General features: G+C 43.5%; 1 protein-coding gene across 1 annotated transcript in view; it reads left to right on the top strand.

The window, feature by feature from the left end:
* The window catches only part of cdc42ep3 (CDC42 effector protein (Rho GTPase binding) 3), a 211,797-nt gene that overhangs the window by 182,225 nt on the left and 12,435 nt on the right, over positions 1-17,137 (top strand). The window lies entirely within an intron of this gene.

Below are 17,137 nucleotides of genomic sequence, written 5' to 3'. Positions count from 1 at the left end.
TATGCTAGGTTTTGTACCCTCTTTATCATAGAATCATAGGATCCCTACAGTGTGGAAACAGGCCATTAGGCCAAACAAGTCCACACTGACCCTCCGAAGAGTATCCCACTCAGACCCATTCCCCTACCCTATTACTCTACATTTACTCCTGACTAAAGCACTTAACCTACACACCCCTAAACACTATGGTCAATTCATCTAACCTGCACATCTTTGGATTGTGGAGGAAACCGGAGCACCCAAAGGAAACCCACGCAGACACAGGGAAAATGTGTCATCTCCACACAGACAGTCGCCCGGGGCTGGAATCAAACCTGGGTCCCTGGCGCTGTGAGGCAGCAGTGCTAACCACTGAGTCAATGTGCTGTCCCAACATCTCCATAATGATATCTCCTAAGTTATCCTTCTTTTTTACTTCTTTCATAGTCTGCCAAGTAGTTAAACCCTCCTGCACACATGCTAACCTGCTGCTTTCCTTTTTATTTACCACCATACTTCCTGTCTTTTTCCCCTTCCCTTCCCCCTGACTCACTAGTTTAAAGTTCTGCTAACCACCCTATTTATCCTTTTCACTAGAACAGTGGTTCCAGATCGGTTCAGGTAGAGACCATCCCAATGGTACAGGTCCCTCCCGTTCCAAACCTGATGCCAATGCCCCATGAAATGGAACCCCTCTTTCCCACATCACTCCCTTAGCCTTAGGTTTACTTCCCTAATTTTCTTATCCCTAAACCAATTTGCATGTGGCTTGGGTAGTAATCTGGAGATTATAACCCTTGAGGACCTATTTCTTAATTTTGTTTCTAGTGCTTAATAATCCCCAAACAAGTCCTCCTTCCTAGCCTTGCATATGTTGTTTGTCCCAATGTGGATCACAACAACTTGATCCTCACCCTCCTGCTCCAATATCCTTTCAAGCCGGTCAGAGGTGTCCTGAACCCTAGCACCATGCAGGACTCACCATCTTGCTTACAAAGAATACTATCTATCCCCCTAATTATAGATTGCCCTACAACTACCACTTGTCTTTTTGCTCTCCTCCCGCCCTTGAATGGCCTCCAACTTGGTGCTGTGGTCAGCTATCTCATTCTCCCTGCAACCCTTTCCCCCATCCACACAGGGAGTAAATACCAAGGTCAACAGCTGAGGCTCCTCCATTCCTGAACTCAGAATCCCCCTACCTGCCTTACTTGCAGTCACACCCTGCTGTCCCTCATCATTGATTGAATTTGAGTTACTTGATCTACCAATTGTGACCATCTCCTGAAACAAAACGTCCAGGTACCTCTCTCCCTCCCAGATGTGCCGCAGTGTTTGAAGCTCAGATTTCGGGCCATCACTTTTGAGCCAGAGTTCCTCCAGCAACCAACACTTGCTGGAGATGTGGTCACTGCTGTTTACAATGGCATCAACTACATCACCTGCCCAGCCATCTCTACTTAGTTACTTTATTAATTGATGTAAACTTATGTGTTAATTAATTTCTTAATACTTCTCCGCTAGGTTCTTTTGCAAACTTAGTGCAGATTTCCTACCAGCCAATCAGGTCACTGTGTCGTCACTGCAGTATTTGTTGTAGCTACAACGTGCCCTGAGTTTTATACTCACCCCATGCTGCTAGTGTTCCTCCTTCAGCCCGCTCCCCTGCAGACTAGGCCGTGCTCCCCAAGCTCAGTGAGGTTTATACTCACTCCGTGCTGCTGCTATTCCTCCTTCAGCCCACTCCTTGCAGACTAGCCTTTAGCTAATTTCAAAGTCTGTGGCCATCTCATAAATTGCAACCCATTCCACGGCATGGCATGGTGGCTCAGTGGTTAGCACTGCTGCCTCACAACACCAGGGTCCTAGGTTTGATTCCAGCCTTGGGTGACTGTCTGTGTGGAGTTTGCACATTCTCCCCAACTCTGCATGGGTTTCCTCTGGTTGCTCCAGTTTCCTCGCACACTTAAAACGATATGCAGGTCAGGTGAATTGGCCATGGTCAATTGCCCATAGTGTTAGCTGCATTAGTCAGAGGGAAATGGGTCTGGGTGGGTTACTCTTCGGAGGGTCGGTGTGGCCTGCTTGGGCCGAAGGGCCTGTTTCCACACTGTAGGGAATCTAATCTATTTATCTTCGATTCACTCCCAGCCAGCCTCAATTTTAATTTCTCATTCTTGCTTTCAGATTGCACCATGGCATAGCCAGCCCCTCAAATAGTGATAGAAGTATAGAGCATGGAAACAAACCCTTAGATTCAACTTATCCATGCTGACTAGGTTTTCCAAACTAAACTAGCCCTATTTGCCTGTATTTGGCCCATATCCCTCTAAACCTCTCCCATTCATGTAACTGTCTAAATTCTTTTAAATGTTGTCATTGTACCTGCATCTACCGCTTCATCTGGCAGTTCATTCCATATACACACCACCCTTTGTGTGAAAAAAAACTTGCCTCTTATGTCCCTTTTAAATCTTTCCCCTCCATCTTAAAATTACACCCTCTAATTTTGAATTCTGTCACCCTAGGGAAAAGACCTTTGCTTTTCATCTTACTTATGCCCCTTATGATTTTATAAAGGTTTATAATCCTTAGCTTTCAATGCTGCTGGGAAAAAAGTCCCACCCTATCCAGCCTCTCCTTATAACTCAAACCCTCCAGTCCCGGTAACATCCTCAAAGGTTTTTCTGCATCCTTTCCAATTTAATAGTATCTTTCCCAGAGCAGGGCAAACAGAACTGCACACAGTACTCCAAAAAAGGGCGGCACGGTGGCACAGTGGTTAGCACTGCTGCCTCACAGCGCCAGAGACCTGGGTTCAATTCCCGCCTCAGGTGACTGACTGTGTGGAGTTTGCACATTCTCCCTGTGTCTGCTTGGGTTTCCTCCGGGAGCTCCGGTTTCCTCCCACAGTCCAAAGATGTGCAGGTTAGGTGAATTGACCATGCTAAATTGCCCGTAGTGTTAGGGGCAGGGGTAAATGTAGGGGTATGGGTGGGTGCGCTTTGGCGGGTTGGAGTGGACTTATTGGGCCGAAGGGCCTGTTTCCACGCTGTAAGTAATCTAATTTAATCAATGTCCTGTACAGCTGCAACATGATGTCCCTGCTCCTATGCTCAATGCCAAATACTGAATATAATTAAGAAAGAAACAGATAGATTTCTAGAGGCTAAAGATGTCAAGGAGGGGAGAGAGAGAGAGAGAGAGAGCAGGAACAAGGTTTTTGAAATAGAGGATCAGAAATGACCATAGAACATAGAAAAGTGCAACACAGAACAGGCCCATTGGCCCATGATGTTGTGCCGAGGATTAATCCTAATGTAAAATAAATAACTTAACCTACGCACCCCTCAACTCACTGCTATCCAAGTACATGTCCAGCAGTCGCTTAAATGTCCCTAATGACTCTGCTTCCACCACCACCACTGGCAACACATTCCATGCATTCACAACTCTCTGTGTAAAAAACCTACCTCTGACATCTCCTTTATACGTTCCTCCTAATATCTTCAAACTGTGACTTCTTGTACTAGTCAATCCTGCCCTGGGGAGAAGTTTCTGGCTATTGACTCTATCTCTTCCTCTCATTATTTTGTATACCTCGATCAGACCTCCTCTCTTCCTCCTTCTCTCCAGAAAGAAAAGTCTGAGCCTATTCAACCTTTCTTCATAAGGCAAGCCCTCCAGTCCAGGTAGCATTCTGGTAAGCCTTCTTTGCACCCTCTCCAAGCCTCTGAATCTTTCCTATAGTAGGGCGACTAGAACTGGACACAATATTCCAAGTGTGGTCTCACCAGGGACTTGTAGAGCAAAACCTCACAGCTCTTAAACTCAATCCCCCTGTTAATGAAAGCCAAAACACCATATGCTTTCTTAACAACCCTATCCACTTGGGTGGCAACTTTGAGGGATCTATATACTTGAACACCAAGATCCCTCTGTTCACTCCACACTGCCAAGAATCTTGTCTTTAATCTTGTATTCAGCATTCGACTTCAACCTTCCAAAATGCATCACTTCGCATTTATCCATGTTGAACTCCATTTGCCATTTCTCAGCCCAGCTCTGCATCCTGTCTATGTCGCGCTGCAGCCTGCAATAATATCAAAGGCACCTCCAACCTTTGTGTCATCTGCAAATTTACTAACCCAACCCTCAACCTCCTCATCCAAGTCATTTACAAAAACTACAAAGAGCAGAGGCCCAAGAACAGAATCCTGCAGCGCCCCACACAACACTGACCTCCAGGCAGAATACTTTCCATCTACAACCACTCTCTGCCTTCTGTCAGCCAAACAATTCTGAATCCAAATAGCCAAACCTCCCTGTATTCCATACTTCCTGACTTTTTGAATGAGCCTACCATGAGGAACCTTATCAAAAGCCTTGCTGAAGTCCATACACACTATATCCACTGCTCGACCTTTGTCGATCTGTCTTGTCACCTCCTCAAAGAACTCAATAAGATTTGTGAGGCATAACCTGCCCCTCACAAAGCTATGCTGACTTCCTTTAATCACGCTATGCTTTGCCAAATAGTCATAAATCCTATCCCTCAGAATTCTTTCCAAAGCTTTGCTGACCACAGCTATAAGACTGACTGATCTGTAATTGCCAGGGATTTTCCCTATCACCCTTCTTGAAAAGAGGAACAACATTCGCCTCCTTCCAATCCTCTGGTATGACTCCCGTGGAGAGTGAGGAGGCAAAGATCTTCGCCAGCAGCTTAGCAACCTCCTTTCTCGCTTTCCAGAGCAACCTAGGATAAATCTGGTCTGGCCCTGGGGACTTACCAATCTTAATGTTTGCCAAACTTTCCAGCAGATCAACTTCATCAATCTTGATCTGGTCAAGCCTATATCCCAGCTCCTCAAAGTTTTCATTCACAACAGGGTCCCTTTCCTTGGTGAAAACTGAAGCAAAAAACACATTTAGGGCTTCCCCTATCTGCTCAGAGCCCCATGCACAAGTTCCCTCCGCTATCCCCGATTGGCCCTACCCTCTCTCTGATCATTCTGTTATTCTTCACGTATGAGTAAAGTGCCTAATCCTTCTTGCCAAGCCTTTTTCGTACCTCGTCCTGGCTCTCTTCAGTCCATTTCTGAGCTCCTTTCAACAAGCCTGTAATCCTCTAAAGCTGTACTAGATCCTTGCTTCCTCCACCTTATTTAAGCTGTCTTCTTTCTTTTGACAAGAAGCTCCTCTGTTCTCATCATCCAAGGTTCCCTAATCTTACCCCTTTTTACTTGTCTCAGGGGTACAAATTAATGCATCACTGGCAACAACTTCTCCTTAAACAGTCTCCACATATCTGTTGTGCCCTTCCTGTGGAACAACTGCTCCCAGTCTGTACTTCCCAACTCCTGTCTGATAGTGTCATAATTTCCTTTTCCCCAGTTAAATGTCTTCCCTCGGTAACTAGTTTTTTCCGTCTCTAAGGCTATAGTAAATGTGAGGCAGTTGTGATCACTTTCACCAAAGTGTTCTCCCACCACAAGATCTGACACCTGTCCTGGCTCATTGCCAAGCACCAAATCTAAAATGGCCTCTCCCCTCGTTGGTCTGTCTACATACCGAGTAAGGAAACCCTCCTGAACACACCTGGCAAAAACGGCTCCATCCAAACCATCTGCACTAAGGACGCTCCAGTTGATATTAGGAATGTTGAAAACTCCCATAACAAAAACCTGCTACATCTACATTTTTCCAAAATCTGCCCGCCTATGAGCTCTTCAATCTCTCTACTGCTATTACGGGGTCTGTAGAAAACCCACAATGAGGTGGCTGTTCCCTTGCTGTTCCTAACTTCCACCTTTTTGCAAGGCGGTGGGTTTGATGGACAGCTTTGACAAAGGATCAGTTAGACTCGAAATGTCAGCTCTTTTCTCTCCTTACTGATGCTGCCAGACCTGCTGAGATTTTCTAGCATTTTCTCTTTTGGTTTAATGGGCTGAATGGCCTACCTGCCCCTATTTTCTATGTTTCTCCATTTTTAAAAAAATTTATTTTTCAAATCCTGTCATGTTACAGGCAATCAATGTTTCAACATGAAATGTGATCTAGTAGATGTCATGAACATTTCCAAGCACAGGCCATTGCAACAACTATCTTTATTAGCATTGGACACTTACCAGCTTCACCACACCCTCATGGCACACCCCCAATTCACTTACAACATGGTTCAGCACTTCAATGCTGCACTTTGGAACAAGCTAGTATTTTTAATTGGAAATTTGCTGCCAAGATACTTTGACAGACAGCCGACTGATAGATTGAAGACAGGTACATCTCACAGTTCCTTGCTTTCTGTCCTAGTGTTCACTCACTTTGTGCCCACTTGGATTCTCATAGCATCTCTTACTATACCTTGTCTTGCCTTACTGTTTATCACAGACACAAAGCCAGGCAGCTCGTCATCATTGTCAGCAGCTATCAGAGAAGAGAGTGGGCACGAGAGTGGGTACGTCACCTCACTACATCAATTTCATACCTGCATAATGTGCTTGCCATGTAAATGGCAAACACACGTATGTGCATCAACCAAATTGTCATGTTTCAAAGTTCAAAGGAATACTCCGCATGCAAGTTAAGGGAGAGCATTTTGATAGTGACAAATTATATCAAGCGCAGCCTCCAATATCAGTCCAGGAGCTTGGTCAGTCAGAAAATTGAAGTGACCAAAGTCAAGGGGTTGGTATTTCTACACTTCAGAGAATCAGCCATGGTCAGCCCTGAAGGTCCAGTGTAACAAGTCATTGGAACCGCAGTAAATAAGTTAAGGAGCTGTATTGAAATTAATCAGGCTCTGGTCAGTCATTAACTAGAACTTGCCATCCAAATTAGTCAAGGGGTAGCCCAAGGGGCCTATTCACTAAATCTTAAAGATCATGATCAGGGATCACGTTGTGGGAGGGAAGCTGGGAACTTGTGGGGATTGGAGGCAGCATGCTGAGAAGCAGAGTAGATGATAATTGTGAAAGGTGCAACTTAACGTTAAAAGGGGGAGATGATAGGGCTTAGGAGGGAAAAGGGTCGTGCAGGAGTGGGGATTGTTGACAGTCAGCACCAGGCTTCGAGGAGAGAGCAGTGCATTACAATGATTGGCATGATGACATGGTATGCCTGTGACTCAGGGGTAAAGTAGAGAGACAAACAGCTAAATAAATGGGTTGGGTTGGACCATGTGCAAAATCAAAACCTATGGAGTTGAAAGAGAGGGCAACCAACAAGAGATTATGAAGATGTAGGGCATCACCTAGCCTGACAGACTAAGTCTGTGACTCACTCTGTAAAGCACGACCTACATATATTTGAAGGAACAACGTTTCTTTTTCAAATCTATAGTTCTGAATTACTTCAGATCTTATATTCTTTCTCCTGAGGAGATTGTAGTCTCCTGGTTATATATTTTTTCTTCTTTTTAAACCTCCACACTACCACCAAGCAGCGGTAATGTTTATTTTTCCCAGCACCAATATCGCGTGTGTGCAGGTGGAGAATTCAGATATTATATTGGTTGAAATATTGACATCTTCCATCATGACTGACTGTAAGAAATTCCTTGTACCATTTGGCCTAATATAATTTACAATCAATTATCCTGTGACTAATATCAGAAAATTTGTATCCAGACAGTAGGCAAAGTTCACTTACTAACAAGACTAGGCCTACAGCCTAAGATTATTATTGCAGTCAACCAATGGAAAAAAGTAAAAGCTTCTTTACATTTCATGCTTACACTTCAGTCCCTGTGTTGGAGATGCCGGTGTTGAAAGTTAAAAATCACACAACATCAGGTTTTAGTCCAACTGGTTTATTTGGAAGCACTAGCTTTCAGAGCGCTGTTCCTTTATCAGATGGTTGTGGAGAATGATGAAGGAGCAGTGCTCCGAAAGCTAGTGCTTCCAAATAAATCTGTTGGACTATAACCTGCTTTTGTGTGATTTTTAACTTCAGACCCTGTCAGATTTGCAGAGTACATTGAGGCAGCTAAAAAAGTAAGAGGACATATTATTGACGTTCTCTTCTGAATAACGTGACTTACGATTTGACTTGGAAAAAATGACTTAGAAATATAAAAACATAGGACTTAAAAAGCAGGAGCAGGCCATTCAGCCCTTTGAGCCAGTGAACTGTTCAATAAAATTATGGCTGATAAGGTTGTAGTTTCAGCTTCACTTTCCTATCTGTCTCTTATGACTTGTGATGTGACATGATATAGATGGCGGCAGGAGAAACAAATTGGTTATAGCTTTATTTTTGATGCTTTTAGACCTAATCTTATTTGGCTCAATGGCTTACTACTGGAATTAATTACTTCATACATCTCTCCATTAAATTTCATCTGCCATGTATCTATCTATTTCACCCATCTACATAAGAATGAGGAAGAAATAGCGATTACCTTCTCACTGTTAACTACGTTTCTGAATTTCATGTCATCTGCAAACTTTGAAATTATATCCCAAGATCATCCATTTCCTGGTTCTTAATATATTTGTAAAAAGAACAACCATGCCAACATTAACTAGCAGATATATACCACTGCACATTTCCTAACAGTCTGAAAACAACAGTTCACTACTGCTCTCTGCTTTTGGATCTTTTAGCTAATTTCTTATCCCTGCATGCACTTACCCTTTAATCTAATTGGGATTCACTCTTCCTAGCCATCCTCACTATCTGGTTAAAACCAAACTGAGTTATCTGATTGTGAAATCTTCAGTATTAGCAGTACAGCAGTGATACATTGATCACCTGAGTCTGTAACATGGGTATCTACAGTAAAATGAACATTCTAACACGTCTGATAACAGAGCTCATGAGATGAATAGATGCTGACCCAAAGAGGTAGATATTAGGAGCTTAGTCAAATTCATGGCATTTATAAAGCTTTTTTCAAGATGGCAGTGAGAATGGAGAGGCAATCCCAGAGGATAGGTCTAATTTATCTGAATAAAATGTCATTAATAGTAGGAAAAGGGATGAAGGATGAGATATGTAATACAAGCCACAGGCAGAAGATTTGTTTGGCATTTTCCTTATTAGATTACTTAACTTTTCAATGGGTTAATAATTTCTACTGGGCATTTAGCTTAATTTCATTTTCATAGTGCTGATGGATCTATCTGGTAATGTGATTGAATTAGTTAGTCGACAGGAAACACATTGTAAATAAAGCAAGATTTTAAACAATATAATCATTCTGAAGGATGCAGATGCATTGTGCAGTGATATTGCTAATCTAAAAGGAGCAGTTGTGGTCATTTCTTAGTGTTATGAGAGTAGCTGTTCAGTTGCTATTAGCAAGTTTCACGAGCAATTTCACCACTTAAATTGAACAGTTCAAGCAATGGATTTGTGAAATAAAGTTTACACTTATCAATTCCAGCTGTCTTGGGTCATTTTGTTTGGACAAATATAAGTCCAGTTTTGAAGCATTGACTTGTGAAGTAAATTGACACTAAGGCAAGGTACCATGGGACAACTCCAAGGTCTGATTGTCCAAAGTGTTTAGGTTCTAATTAAATGGGTTCTGAAGCTTTTGGTGGTCTATTGACATTGTAATAGCGCAGAAGTTTTCCTGGTGGTCTAGCTAACAATCTGCCCTCAACAAACGTTTCCTCACCTCATTATTCTTTCTATTTAATGTTGCTGGTGCAAACATAAGTGTTGTTGTTAGTTAATTTAAAGCAGCTTTCTTCTTAGGGTAATTATTGCATTTGTTGAGAGTGTGGTACTGGAAAAGCACAGCAGGTCAGGCAGCATCCAAGGATCAGGAGAATTGACATTTCGAGCATAAGCCCTTCATCAGGAATGAGGCTTGTGGGTTGGGGCTGAGACATTAATGGAGGGGTGTGGGGTTGGAGGGAGGTAGCTGGGAAAGCGATAGGTGGATGAAAGTGACGGAGAAGGTGATAGGTCATAGAGGGGAGTGAGGGACAGGTCCAGAGGGTGGTGCCAAATGGAGGTTTGGGACTAGGATTATGTGGGGGAGGGGAAATGAGAAGGCTGTTAAAATCCACATTTATCTCGTGTGGTTGCATGGTCCCAAGGCAGAATATGAGGGCTTCCTCCTCCAGGCATCAGGTAGTAATGAGGCAGTGGAGGAGGCCCAGGACCTACATGTCCTTGATGGAATGGGGGGGGGGGGGTGGTTTGAAGTGTTCTGCTACGTGGCAGTGGGGTTAGTGGGTGCACGTGTCCTAGAGATGTCCTCTGAAACGATCCACAACTTGATGTCCTGTCTCCCTGAGGAGACCACACCGTATGCAAGGGATGCAGTAGATGACATTGGTAGAGGTACAGGTGAAATTCTGATGGATGAGGAAGGATCCCTTGGGGCCTTGGGTGGAGGTGAAGGGAGTGGCGTGGGCGCAGGTTTTGCACTTCCTGTGGTGACAGGGAAAGGTGCCAGGAGTGGGGTGTGGGTCGATGGGGGGGGTGTGGACCTGACAAGGGAGTCACGGAGGGAATGGTCTTTTTGCAATGCTAATAGGGTTGGGAAGGGAAATAAATTTCTGGTGGTGGGGTCTGTTTGGAGGTGGCAGAGGATGATGCGTTGTATGTACTGGAGGGCATCATCAACCACGTGTGAGGGGAAGTTGCAATCGTGGAAGAAGGAGGCCATCTGGGACTTTCTGGGCTGGAATAAGTCATCCTGGGAACAGATGTGGTGGAGGGGGAGAAATTGGGAATAAGGGATGGCATTTTTATAGGAGGTAGGGTGGGAGGATGTGTAGTCTAGGTCACTGTCGGAGTCAATGGGCTTGCATGTGGAGTGTTTTGAAACTTCTTCATGTGAAGTTGTAAACAGAAATTCTTGGCTGTGAGACAGCAAAAAATGTCAAGTCAGGCCAGCGTGATACTCCACTTCAGGATTTGTTAGAGGCCAGAAAGGCTCTTTGGAAAAGGAGATACTTCTAATTTTGAGGTTTAATAAAAAGGAGCTTGCATTTGTCTAGCATCTTGAGCAAAGCCTTCGACTACAGGACAATACAGACAGGCTGATTGGATGAGCTGAATGGTGACAAGTGGAATTTAATCTCGAAAACAATGAGATAATGCATTTAGGGAGGACTAAAAGGTAAAGTTGCTGTAGTCCCACACTTTTATAAGAGAGAGCTGATTAGTGGGTTTAACCTGAGGGTCATCAATGCTTCAGGTGAGATTGAGATCACAGGACCTTCATGGTCACCTCAACCAGCATTTGAATTGAACCCATGCTTGGCATCACTCTGCGTCATAAGCTAGCCACACAGCCAATTGAGCTAACCTGAAGACTAACAAGGTTAGGGAGTACATGTTGAATGGTCAGACCCTTGGAAATACAAAGGATCAGTAGGACCTTGGTGTGCATATCCACAGATGCTTGAAGGCAGCAGGACAAGTCGATAATGTGGTTAAAAAGGCATATAGAAAACTTGTCTTCATTAGTCAAAGCACTGAATACAAGACCAAGGAGGTTATAATGGAATTGTACATAAAGTTAGATAGGCCACTGCTGGAGAAATGTGTTCTGTTCTGATTGTCACACTATAGAAAGGATACGATTGCACCATGTTGATTCATCAGCATGTTGCCTGGGCTGAAGAGTTTCAGCAATGAAGGCAGACTAAGTAGGCTGGATTGCTTTCATTAAAGCAAGGCTGAGGCAGTGGGGTGGGGTGGGGTGGGGGAGGGGTTTATTGAAGTGTACCAAACCATGACAAATGGAGGGAAATAGGGAGAAACTTATTCCCCCATTATAGAGGGGTCAATAAGCAAGGGGCACAGATTTAAGGTAAGAAGCGAACATTTAGAGGGGATTTGAGGAAAAACATATTCACGCAAAATGCGTTGGGTATTTGGAACTCAGTCCCTGAAAGAGTGGTAGGGACAGAAACACTCAAGATATTGAAGAAGTATTTAGACACGCACTGTATTTATTTGTTTTTCTATTTTTTAATAAGAAGGACTGTAAAGTTTAACTTATTAACCTTGAGTCTTTATTTTTCTGGTTTGTACCTATGTACCTTTGTGAGTACATGTGACAATAAATCTAATTCTAAATTCTAAATTCTAAAAGTTCTAAAACTCTATAACATATAAGACCAAGTACTATAAAAGGGATTAGGAAAGATAGATGCTTGATGACCAATATGGACACAATGGATAGAAGAGCCTTATTCCATCTTGTAAAAGCTTTATGATTCTCTCTATAACTTTTAACAAGGAGCAGGTCCTAAGCCACTTCACAGAAGCAACTTCAAATAAATTTTGACACTAAGCCATACAGGGAGAAATTAGTTGGCCAAAAGCTTGGCTAAAGAGATGGCTTATAAGGAATAGTTCTGATACCTGTAAATATCAACTTGGTAACAGTTTGTAGTCAGAAGGTTGAGTTTTGATCCATTGGTTACTTTTCTACAATGCAAAGGAGGTGTATCAAGTGTACAGTATTAGCTGTAAATCAGTAACTGGAACTATTGTAGAAATGTATCCCATATTGTTAAATGGCAAAGGCCATCATCTGTTACTCCTTCATTTTTGAGCCAGACCTCATGAGCTTTTGAGCTGAATAACAATTGTAACATAAGGACTGTGAGAGGAAATACACCTGATAGATTCAATAATAACTCTTCTCTAATTTACTACTGTTAGTGGACCTTAAGAGAAAAATTTAATGCTCCCACCCTCACAGACAAATTGAGCACAGATCCAAAATTTAAGACTACATTCTGGAAACCTGTGTTCAAAGAACAAAGAACATTACAGCACAGGAACAGGCCCATCAGCCCTCCAAGTCATCCATATCCTCTATCTCAATCTGCTTCCTCTTTTCTGAGGATCTGTATCCCTTTGCTCCCTGCCCATGTATCTATCTAGATATATATTAAATGACATTATCATTCCTGCCCCAGCATCTCCACTGGCAATACATTCCAGGCACCCACTACCCTCTATATAAAGAACTTTTCACATACATCTCCCCTAAACTTTTCCCCTCTCACTTTGAACTCGTGACATCAAGTAATCCTGCACTCTGGGAAAAAGTTTCTTGCTATCCACCCTGTCTACATGTCTCATGATTTTCTAGGCTTCAATCAGGTCCCCCCTCAACCGCCTTCTTTCCGATGAAACTAATCCTAACCTACTCAACTTCTCCTCATAGCTAGCACCCTCCATACCAGGCAACATCTTGGTGAACCTCCTCTGCACCCTCTCCAAACCATCCACATCCTTTTGGTACTTTGGCGACCAGAATTATATGCAGTATTTCAAATGGGGCCGAACCAAAGTCTTATACAACTATAACATGACCTGCCAACTCTTGTACTCAATACTCTGTCCGATGAAGGAAAGCATGCCATATGCCTTTTCAACCACTCTACTGACCTGCGTTGCCACCTTCAGTGAACATCCAGATCTCTCTGTACATTGATTTTCCCCAGGACTTTTCCATTTACTGTATAGTTTGCTCTTGAATTGGATCTTCCAAAATGCATCACCTCGCATTTGTCCGGATTGAACTCCACCTGCCATTTCTCTGCCCAACTCTCCAACCTGCCTTGAAGAAGTTTTCCTCCTCTCTCTATCTCTCCACTCTGCAGGCATTCTGCCTTTACTCCTGATGAAGGGCTTTTGCACGAAACGTCGATTTTCCTGCTCCTTGGATGCTGCCTGACCTGCTGTGCTCTTCCAGCACCACTCTAATCTAGACTCTGGTTTCCAGCATCTGCAGTCCTTGTTTTTACCTGTATTCTCTGACAGTCCACTTCACTATCTGCTACTCCACCAATTTTAGTGTAATCTGCAAACTTGCTAATGAGGCAACCAAACCTTCCTACAAACCATTTCTGCATATCACAAACAGTGGTCCCAGCACGGATCCCTGTGGCACACCACTACTCACAGGTCTCCATTTTGAGAAGCTCCCTTCCACTACTACTCTCTGTCTCCTGTTGCCCAGCCAGTTCTCTAACCTTCTAGCTAGAACATCCTGGACCACATGTGACTTCACCTTCTTCATCAGCCTACCATGGGGAACCTTATCAAACGCCTTACTGAAGTCCATATATATGACATCTACATCCCTTCTGTTACCAATCAACTTTGTCACCTCTTCAAAGAATTCTATTAGGTTTCTAAGACATGACCTTCCCTGCACAAACCATGTTCCATTTGAATATAGACCCCTCTGGGAACACACACACACACACACACGTCTCATAATGTTGGCTTATAGCCAGTTGCCTAGAGGTATATGAGAATACCCCATGGTGTGCCCTATAATTGTAAAATACCAAAATCTCAGAGAATTGGGATGGTCACTATGTCTACTCAGGAGTGCACTTGAGTTTCTGACATGCGTCTTCATGTGACTAAACAGACCAGTTTTGATTCACAAATGTTTGGGTGCATAGGACAGGATATTGAAAAGGTAGTAGTATCCAGAATGCATGACCTCTTTTTTCTTTCACTGCTAGCACTCTGCCTCATCATTAAGATATTGCAACGTAAAGCATGATAATTTTCATGGACAATTTATCACCATTTGAAATGATTGATAGCAAGCACCTCTCAGTAATTAATGTCATTGCTGCTATGCTTCAAGGAGAATTTCAGAGTGTTTGAAGTGTTTTATTTCTTTTCTCTGGAATGTTGACTGGTTGAGAGTTGAGGGAACAGAATTTGGCAGAGGAAGTTGTTTCCAGCTATCTGGACACAATGTCACTCCATCAAAGATGATCTTTCAGGAGCTTTTCCTGAAAATCTTTGGAACTGATTTTAAGAACCACACTGACATTTGTTCAACATTCCTCCCAGTGTATTCAGAGTATTTGACGAAGGTATTACTGGTGGAATTTCTCTTACAGTCCAGGTCTCACTGCAACATAGGAATGTGCTGACAACAACTGCTCTGCACACAGGGTATTTGTTGAAATGCTGAGGTCTTTCCTATCAAACATTCCTGACCATGGTTTGTAGAAAAACATTCTGGTGCAACTGATCTACTATTGGATCTCTACATCAGCATTCAGTTTTTGAATGAGTTTGCTGCTAAGGTTTGGGAAGTGTTCAGTCTGTCAACATATGGGAGATGGAATATTTCACTTTGTTTTTGGCAACATTCAAAGGCAGACTGAGTTTATTGCATGCAAGATGGCGGCAATGGAGTAAGTAGTATTCGGGCTCCTGTGCCTGGGCTTGTCCCCTGGTCTGCATTTTTCTTTTTCCTTATACCCCTTTTTTTCTTCTTCAAACTTATCTGATAAAGAGAGCTCTTCGGCAGGAGGTGGATTCCTGAGTGGTGACAGCATTTTCAGAGCCAATGTGACTGCAGAGATGGTCAGTCGGCCTGTGAAACCTGGAGCAGGACTCTCGCTTTCACATGGAGTAGGCCCCTGATGGCGATGTGGCGTGGGCTGGGAAGCCTGGAGCATGGTGTCATGGTGTGGGCTGGAGTACCTGTAGCAGGACAGTGTCTCGGCAGCATGGCTTGGGTTGGTGTACCTGGAGTGGGATAGTCTCTCAATGGCATGGTGTGGGCTGGTGTATCTGGGATAGTCTCTCAATGGCATGGTGTGGGCTGGTGTACCTGGAATGGGATAGTCTCTCAATGGCATGGTGTGGGCTGGTGTACCTGGAATGGGATAGTCTCTCAATGGCATGATGTGGGCTGGTGTACCTGGAGTGGGATAGTCTCTCAATGGCATGGTGTGGGCTGGTGTACCTGGAATGGGATAGTCTCTCAATGGCATGGTGTGGGCTGGTGTACCTAGAGTGGGATAGTCTCTCAATGGCATGGTGTGGGCTGGTGTATCTGGGATAGTCTCTCAATGGCATGGTGTGGGCTGGTGTACCTGGAATGGGATAGTCTCTCAATGGCATGGCTTGGGCTGGTGTACCTGGAGTGGGTCACTCTCTCGATGGCATGGCATAGGCTGATGTAGCCTGGAGCAGGTCACTGTCTTGGTGGCATAGCATGTGCTGGAAAGCCTGGAGTGGGACACTCTCTCAGCAGCAAGGTGGGGACTGGGAAGTCCAGAGTGGGATTCTGATGGTGGTATGTTGTAGCAGCGGAGAAGGAAAAGTAGGTTTCTCTTTTAAGTTTTTTCTTATTTTACTCTGTGAATGCAGCTTATGTATGAGCGACAGTACCCATTTTTCACTGTATTTTATATTGAATGCATGAGACAATAAAGGTTAAAGAATAAATTGAAGAGATCTAGACTGACCTTCAACTCGGGTGTCAAATGGTCAATGACACTATTCATTTGTCAACTGCAGATCCATGTCAACTGTATAACCATAGTCATCACTTTTGGCATGGATGCAACTGAGATTTTCCATTTAGATCGTCTTAATACAGACTACAGAGGGCAGTTTGATTTTTGATAAGGTGGACTCAGTGATGGTAATGCCATAGAATATCAAGGGCCAATAGCTAAATTCACCATTTTGGAGATGGTCATTGCCTGATACATGTATGGCACCAGTGTTACATGCCACTTATCAGTCCAAACCTGGATATTGTCCAGGTCTTGCTACATTTGGAAGTAGTGTGCTTAAGTACGTGAAGAGTTGTGAATGGTGCTGACCAATGTGTGATCATCAGTAAACATCTCAACCTCTGACCTTATGACAGAAGGAAGATCTGTGATGAAGCAGCTGAAGATGTTTAGGTCAAAGACACTGTCCTGAGGAATTCCTGCAGAGACGTCCAGGAGCTCAGATGACTGACCTCCAACAATCACAATAATCTTGTGTACCAGGCTCCAACCAGAAGAGTTCTCTCCCGTTTCCCATATGTTCTAGTTAAACCATGGTTCCTTGATCCTAAAGCCAGAAAAAAGTGAATTCTTTTCATGGCATCTCATCTAGCCTTGTGAGATTTGAAGTTAGCAAAGGATGCACCTTTAGACATGCTTAAGCATTTTTTTAAACTCACAACTTCTCATTACAAAGTGCCCTTGAGTTGGTTTTCATTTTAAAAGGAGAAAGTGAGGACTGCAGATGCTGGAGGTCAGAGCTGAAAATGTGTTGCTGGAAAAGTGCAGCAGGTCAGGCAGCATCCAAGGAGCAGGAGAAGAAGGGCTCATGCCTGAAACGTTGATTCTCCTGCTCCTTGGATGCTGCCTGACCTGCTGTGCTTTTCCAGCAACACATTTTCAGC

Source organism: Chiloscyllium punctatum, chromosome 3 (assembly GCF_047496795.1).
Source record: "Chiloscyllium punctatum isolate Juve2018m chromosome 3, sChiPun1.3, whole genome shotgun sequence".
NCBI lineage: Eukaryota > Metazoa > Chordata > Chondrichthyes > Orectolobiformes > Hemiscylliidae > Chiloscyllium > Chiloscyllium punctatum.
Note: the sequence above shows the minus strand (reverse complement) of the source record. Positions and strands in the feature narration are given on the sequence as shown.